Source organism: Sinohyriopsis cumingii, unplaced genomic scaffold, assembly GCF_028554795.1.
Source record: "Sinohyriopsis cumingii isolate HCF-2022 unplaced genomic scaffold, ASM2855479v2 utg001101l, whole genome shotgun sequence".
NCBI lineage: Eukaryota > Metazoa > Mollusca > Bivalvia > Unionida > Unionidae > Sinohyriopsis > Sinohyriopsis cumingii.
Window position 1 is genome coordinate 1,303,719 of NW_028315960.1, and position 8,782 is coordinate 1,312,500.

An 8,782-nucleotide genomic window follows, 5' to 3' on the forward strand; every position below is an offset into this window, starting at 1 on the left:
GGGGACTCCAACATGGTTGAGTCGAATATCTCTACCTAATCTTCAAATAGTCGAGCTAAAACAAAGCATATATGGTCAGAAGACAATTACTTCTTATATATGTTTAAAGTTGCAAAGCTTGACAAAACAATAATGTACTACATACCTTTGTATAATTATTGTAGACAGAGCCAAGTAGAAGATTAGAAGAGGAGGACATCTGAAATGATACCATATAATTTTAAATTGGTTTTAAATTTCATTTGTATAAAATGGGTACATAGAAGGAAATTTACCATTTATTAAATATAAATAAACCCAGTTTTTTGCTGGCTGAGTGCTCTTGCTGGCTTCAAAGCTTGCATCTGTACTTAATTTATACAAGTGCTTGATCAGTAACTTTTTTGAAATAATTTACTAGCTCACAATTTGAAATAGTGAACTTAAACTGTTCTACAATCATACATGGAAACGAACTGATATTAAATTCTATCATTGTTAGCAATATTAAGATCGTGAATTCATTGTATACCTGTAATGTACTATCCACAAGTGCGTTGCTAGACTCAGCCATGTTGATGACTAGGACAGATGGATCAGCAAAGTTCTCTTCACAGGTGGAGTTGCAGCATGTGAAATCTACAGCCACATTTACCTGACTCTCATTCTGGTCCCTTACACCAGAAAAGCTTGAGCTTGGACTCCCAAAGCTCTGACTGCCCATGCATTGACTTGTGTTCTGACCAACCATGTTGTGATACTGAAAGAAATATGCACGTTGTTTTATGTTTTATGCTTCATGCTTCGTTCAGGTTACTATTATATATGGTATTAAATTGCCAGAGGAAGACGAGCGTAGAACTCCGTTTTCAGAATTTTAAAATTTGAATTGGGGGAAAATTGAATTTTTATGGAATTTATAATCGTTCCATTTTATGGGTTCCAGTAAATCTTACATGTTGACTCAGCCAGATAAAATCCCTTTGCATTGCATTCACATATCGCCATAACTGGTCTAGTCGGGTCTCTACATATTCCTCCAAGTCTGCAACCTTATATTCAATTTGAGAAGATTGGTAGTCCATGAATGCACTGTTTGGTTGGTTTGAAGATGCCATTCTAGGGGGTTGTTCCAAAGAGTCAGGGTTGTTGAGCACATTGAAAGCTGAACTAACCACACTTGAAGTATCTTTCCAACATACAAATATGTATGGTGATTAATAAAGTGGATAGGAATAGTGTTGGAAAACCAAAGACTGATGTATGATGGTTCTTTTATTTTACATGGTTACATTTTATTATTCTTATTATAAGCTAATTAAAGAAACAATTTTATCGGAGATAAGTAAAAGTAATAAATGCATTTCTTTGCTCTTGTATTTAATGTTGGCTTTATAAAGCTCAACATCCTGAATAAGGACACTGTAAGGATCAATACATATTAATATATGATTTTGGAGAATATTGCAGATCCAGAGCAAACAAGGACCAGTTGTCAAACGATACAAACACAAATGAGTGATCAAATACCTCTCAAAAGGAACTCATCTTTGTGTAAACTGCACGTAACTGACCGAACTTTCTTACAAACCCAATTTGTTACAAAACTTACTCGTTTATTTCATCTTCTTGTTGCAAGTAAGACTGCAAAGAAGACTGCTCTCCCATCGTATCAAGCACAAGCTGTCGCTGTGCTTCAGCTACCTATTCTAGACTGATCTGCAGAGCATACAAAAATACATGTATTATATGCACAACATTTGTATTGGTAACATAAAACAGGCCTTTAAAAATAGTTGATTTAAGTGTGACAAATTAGAAGTATTTTAAGGAGAAGCACTATAAAATATTAGTGACGCATGATTCACGTGATACTGCATGTGCTAATTTTAATACTGTATTAGGTAAAAGTTCATCTGAATGTTGCGGCGGAAAGAGCATTTCCCAGCCACACTGTGCATTGTGCGAAATTACTGATGGCCCAATAGCACAATGCTATGAAAAAGCCTTTTTGGGGCTGAGAGTAAATATAAGGATGACTGTTGGGCTATGACTAAATAAGATAAATTTGTAAAAGTGTGTTTAATTACGTTCATAGCATTTAACGTTTACTTTTTATTAAATATAATGTTGAAAGTAATGTAATCAATCGATTATAACATTCTGATTCACCCCTTTAATATTAAAATTATACAGAATTACTAAGTTACTATTTCAATACTGTAATCAACCCTCAATGGTAGTACATGAAACTTGTTGGCCAAAGTTTGTAGAAAGTCTGAAATTGTTGCATCTTAATATAACCTTCAATTGTTTCGGTGTTACTGTCTTCGTTTGTTTGCTGTTGTGATGCCTTCTTAGTCTGTTATGGTTTTGCCTCCTTGGTCTGTTTATTTACTGCTACAACTATGTTATCTTTATTTGTTTCAACCCTAAATTTAAGGGAAAAATTCCAAACTCCTGAGATAACATCCAATACATGCCATGCCATTTATTAGTGATGGGAATTCTTTACTTAGGAATAAATACAGACACCCATGTTTACTGCTGAAAAAAGTGTATTTTGGCAAGCTGGCCTTAAATTTGTATGTAAGTGGTAAAACAGAGCACAAGATCAATATCCTGGATGTCATGTTTACATATCAGTTAGACAAACAGAAGAAATCCAATTTAATTAGAAGCTCATTTCATTTTTTCATGGCTTGGTGCAAAATAAATTCAAATTTTTTTAAACATCTGCAGGATTGGATCAGCCGACTCTTAATCCTGTTAAAAGATTTTAGAGAAACAAGCTCATATTTGCACTGAATGTGATGAACATTAACCAAATTTTAAAGAATTACACATTGTGTAAATCTTTGTTAAGACTGAAAATAAATCATATTTACAAAGTGTTTAACTATACCTTTTACCCATCTCCAGTTCCATTTCCAACTGTAGATTTCTTGTGTTTGGTTCTGACAGCTTTGAATAGTAAAACCAAATATATGTAAATGATAATGTTAGAAGTATTGATGGACCCTATTTCAAATAAGTCATTTAATGCATTTAATATTTAGGAATAAATAAATACATAAATGAAATGGTATTATCTCTCTTGGGAACGCATAGCCAGGTACTTTCGTGAATTTGATTGATCTCCCCTTGACTACAACTATCGTTGAATTGGGAAAAATGACAGTTAAACTTCGTATCAATTTTTAATTATTGTTTATTAACAATAATATAACAATATTTAAATCTATAGTAGATTTATTCAACATCAAAGGACGAGAAGCTGTTAAGAAAGATTAACAAAGGTTTTAGTACCTTTGAGCATTTAGCTAGTGGTTGACCCTGACTTTCTTCCTTATGTTCATCATTTTAACTTTCTTCTCGTATTAATGTCTCAACTAAAGTGTAGAAATAAACATCATTGCCTAATACTGACTGCATCTCTTTCTTTTTGGATTCATCTGCAAGGTTTTTTATATTAAAAGTTAGCATGTTAATCAGATAATTATGTTTATTAAATGAGTTTATATCCTAAGAGCAAACTTTAGTGATTGAGCCCCAAAAGGCTCACAAGTAAGCGAGCTTTACTGTAATGCGCATGTGCATACACATACATTTAGCAGTTAAAGTCCATTTACCTCAAGCCTTCTCATGCTACATTCCGAATATAATTTGTTTTTCCCTAAATTTTCAAAAAATTAATGACTCAAAACTTATATGCAAAATCCTTACTAAAAAACAGACGTTCGATTGTTTTACACGTAGGTGAATAAAACCGTACTGGACGTGCGTGGAGTCAACCTCAATATGCTTTTTGGATAAACCGGATTTTCGTCCAGTTATATATCTTTTGTTTCCATTTCGAGGTTAAAATGACTGCAAAATAGATCTACATCAAAATAACAATAGCTCTAATAAAAAACAATCCATATTAAAATGCAGGCGTTCTTTTTCACTCACGCTAAGATGGTAGACAATATACGAAAACCAATTAAAATACCTATTTTTTTCTAATTTAATGTAATGCAAGAAAACAGAAACGAACTTACATCCAATCCTTCCAATGATCCCTTCTGTTATTCCAAAATTCGGCAACCTCGCGGATACCAAATCCCCGACTTTGTATTGTTCTGTTGCCTTTCTCGGCTGAACAATATTTTGGAGGCTGAGTACATTTCCGGTAATCGAATTGTCATTTTTCCATATGAATAACCCAAACAAGTTCATGGCAAACCTATTACTTTTCAACGCAAACTATTAGAAACTCGTAGGCTTTGAATAGACTGCTTTAAATTATATTAAGGCGCGAACGAGATTGATAAATCGGTGAATCCACTGCCGTGATTGGATAATTCCATCCTCTACAACCAATCAAAGAATGTGAAAGAAATATTTCCAGGAACTTAGGTAAGATTTCCTCATAATAATTTTTAAAATTTCAACCAGTGTGCAGATATGAACCTGCTTTGAGTCTTAATTGGGGTCCGTATAACAATCTCAATACTTAATTATGTAAAATAAAATTATCTCCCAGCTTCCCATCGTTGCAGACCGGACGTGCCATTACACGAACATGTAAACAAATGATGCCTTCAACAGAGTATAGATATGTTACGTGTATTTAACACAATGCAGTGTTTTAGTGAACTGTGCTAACTGAACTATAAACGAAGACATAAATTAGGAAAGGGTGTTAATAAATAAGTAAAGCTGATGAATTAATAATTCTTTGCACCATGAACGTTCCGGATATGGACATTGAGGACCATGTGTTTCGACTTTTGAACCAAATTTAAATATATCTTGAAAAAATGATATGTAAAGTGTAACGGAAAATGTATAATGGAATGTGTAGTGCACAAGAACATAACTATTATGATTTAAACTGAGTTATTGTCCTTTTTAGAATTACTCCAAACTACAAATTGAATTGGAATGAAACTTGATTAAATAATGGTATTGTTTTTGACCTTAATCCAAGATATTCATATAATAATATAAGAGTTGGTATACGTTTATAACTGTTGTACATTTTCCCTTCATGTCCACTGACATAAATTCGTGTTCTCAAACCATCGGGGAACATTCATCATCTCTACTGATACTCAGACTATCAAAATATTTTTGGACCATAATATCAAAGATACTGTAGTGATATAAATATTGTGTGATCGTGGTTTTAACTAAAGTGTCTGATAGCCCAATTTTTATATTGGGCAAATAAAAATATGTTTCCTATTGACTTCGTTTAAAATTTGGGTAGGTGGGTAGGGATGTATTTTTTAAACAGCAGTTTATGTATATGATACAGATTTATATATAATGTACTAAGCACTGCATGTACTGGGTTAAACTGGCTCTGTTAGATGCACAAATCAATTTTCAGAAATTTTATTTTACCCCGGGGTGGAAATAAGTGCTATGGTCTGCAACACAAATCAGGGACAGTCAGCTGAACAGAAACATTATTTCGCCTCGACTAATTGATCAAAATAAACAAACATATACATGAATATAGTTTCGTTTTATTGTCCAAAAACTCAGAATATCCTGGTCCAAAACATCTCCACACCTGGTCTGATAATCAGTAGATGGTTTGAAATACAGTATCCATGATTCAAAATGTCAATGTTCCCAAAGGTCTGGATACCTTGATAATTTGTATTTTACCAATATTTTATTGCAGAAATGTATTAGGGTACATTATGGACTGTTTACTCTATAGTTTGCCTTTATACTAATGCATGATTACAACTGTTAGTTTTATCTTAGTCATATGTTATTCACTGTCTTGCTGTCATTAATATATCATTTTCAGCAGAACAATATACATGCCTGCCTTCAGTAACTCATTGATAATGCCTGATACGCATTTAAATTTATGTAATGCCTTCCATAACCCAGATTTAAAATATATTACAGACATGTCTTAATTACTAGATATGTATGAACACAAAATAATACAATAAACAATAGCTTCAAATATAAGTGTGTTCCACTGGGAGCTGTGTTTAAGTTATTATTATCTTAAAAGGCATGACATATGAAAATCTATTTTTTAGATCATGGAGGAAAAAGATCTTATGGCGTGCATGGTAACAGAGAAAGAGTGGAGGTGTCCTATAGAGGGATGCAGTCGAATATTATCTCGTAGGCAAACATTACAGAGTCATCTTGCCACTATTCATAGTGTAAAAGGTAACATAATGTTTACTTTTGTTATTAGTTAAGCATCTGAAATTACAAATTTATGTGGGAAGTATCTCCTTGGCCGGCCACTCGTTATATATATGTTTATGCATGCTTTTGTTTCATATATGTGTTATGTTGGTAATTATAATTAAAAAGTGTGTCAAATAAAGGATGATTTGAAATTGGTTAGCGTGGCTATCCTAGTGATGTAGATAATGTAACAGATCCATTGCTTGAGTTAATTAACTGCATTGAACCTTTGTCAACGTCGGAGCTGTTTATCGGTATATGATAACACTTATAGACAGACATTGTTCTACCCATCTATCCAAGATGTGGTAAAGTGTAGGTCTGGAACTGGTTATAAAGGGGGTTTCTGTAACGGCTGAAGACAGAACGTTTATTGTTAAAGCTATGCTAGTAGTAACAACAATGGACTTACAAGCCAGGGCATATGTCACAAACATGACCCAACATAATGGAGAGTATGGCTGCTTGTATTGTGAAGAACCTAGCGTTGTAGTGAAACGCAGAAGAGGCAGATGTAGGTCATATCCTCAGAGAAGTGTACCTGCTCAACTTCGAAATGAGATGGACTTCAAGCAGACTGCATCTCAAGCCCAAGTAAGTTGAACACGTCAGAAAGGAATATATGGACTAAGCGTACTTAGCTACCTGCCATACATTTCAATGACACAAAATATAGTCGTAGACTATATTCATGTCACTATGTTACGTATTTCAAAAAGGCTTTTTCATCTATGGCTTGAACCTGAATACAGGACACAGTCATTCTACACTGGGCAGCATATTACAACTATGGACATGCTACTGAAGAAGATACGACCACCATACAGGATTCACAGAATGCCAAGAATCATGTCAAACACCTTCATGCATTGGAAGGTATCAGAGCTGAGAAATTGGTTGTTATTCTATTCATTGCCATGTCTACAGGATCAGTTACCAGCCTTGTACTTCAAACATTTCAGCTGCTTGGTGAAAGTAACATACGTAGTATTGGGTAGGGTATTTCACAAGCTGATCTTCAGAGAGCTCATATTCTGTAATCTTTATTTGTTTGTTGGTAAAGCAAACCATCTTTATGGTGAAAACTTTCCCAGCTTGAACATGCACAACTTAACTCACACAGCTGAATGTGTTAAAATGTGGGATCCACTATGGGCATGATCATGCCTTTCTTTTGAATCTTCCAACGGTGAAATCAAGCAAGGAATTCATGGCACAGGTAATGTTTGCTGTCAGATCTTTTGGGCTTTTCAAGCACAAAAAAGAATAGCCCAAACAATGCAAAGCTCCTTTGCTATCAAAGAAGAAATCGTCAAAGATTGTATGAAGGACATTCTAGATAGTTCACGGAAGAATAAAAAAGGCCAAGAAGCTTATCTGTGAAAAGTTGTTAAGCCACAAGAAACCAACACCAAGTTTGAATACCAGGTTAAAATGCAACTTAGTCAATTGATCCAGTTTAATGCTGAATCTGATTTTATGAATGTTTCAAACATTATCCGTCATGGTTTTGTCATGTATTGTTCTTCCTGTAGCAAGGTCAAGAAGCAGAATTTATTTACAATTGCATTTGAAGAGAACAAATGCACTGGTGAAGTAGCTATTAAAGTTCAGAGATACCTCCCCCACAGAGAAACGGGCCATGTATTTTGCAATTGGGAAGCTATTTGTGTCCAAAGGAAACATAGAGGAAAGACTTCATCTTCAAGTGTTAGAATTTAGGTAAATAAATAAATATTTTTCAGAAGTACAAGTACACTAATACAAGCTCGCGTTTATAACTTTATCCATTACTACTCACAATTTAGCTATTGACAAACAATTTAACTATGGACATACAGTTTCACTTGATCGATGTGACTTTGCAAAACTGAAATGACATGTACAAATGTTTCCATTTTACTTGAAAAATGACATTTACAGTACCTTACTTGCCTATATTTGATGAATACCTACGTTTTATAAGAATTTAATGAATTGTAAATAAAAAATATTAGGTAGGTTTAAACTCAAAGTGAAAACAGTCATTGTTCAAATTTTTATTGTCAATAACTTTGAAGTCATTTTTCATATTTCATTTTATTTAAGCATCAGAAGCAGTACCATCATTGAAAAGTTTAATATTATTAAACTCCCAAAAGTATTTTATGTTTTTTCAGAGATGGAATCAGTGTTATAGCAGCAGAGCACCTAAAAGAACCCCTTTTTGTTGTCAGAAAACAGGATCAAGTGTTTGGTGCATTCTTCCCAAATCATTTTGAAAGGGATTAAATTTTGCTGTAACTGGGCTTATTATCAGCTGACATATGAGAAATGACGATTACAATGGTGCCGTGCCAATTCCGTGCAATTTTTCAGATTCAATTATGTGTTGATAATTATTATTCGTGTAACTAATGTGACAAATAGACAAAGCCATACACTAATTTATTATCCATTTCCGCTGGTATTTTCAATTATCACTGATGTAATAACGCACAAATGCAAATTGCAAGAAAAATGACGCATACTTTTAAGCATCGAAGACTTTACTTTAGATTCAATTGCTCGAAAATATATTTTTACAATTGTCAAATGTGGATACAGG

At 33.7% G+C, this 8,782-nt stretch overlaps 1 pseudogene; it reads left to right on the forward strand.

Annotated features, from left to right (window-relative positions):
• Nucleotides 1-1,337: 1,337 nt before the first annotated feature.
• On the forward strand, nucleotides 1,338-8,466 carry LOC149772855 (uncharacterized; annotated as a pseudogene).
• Nucleotides 8,467-8,782: the final 316 nt, after the last annotated feature.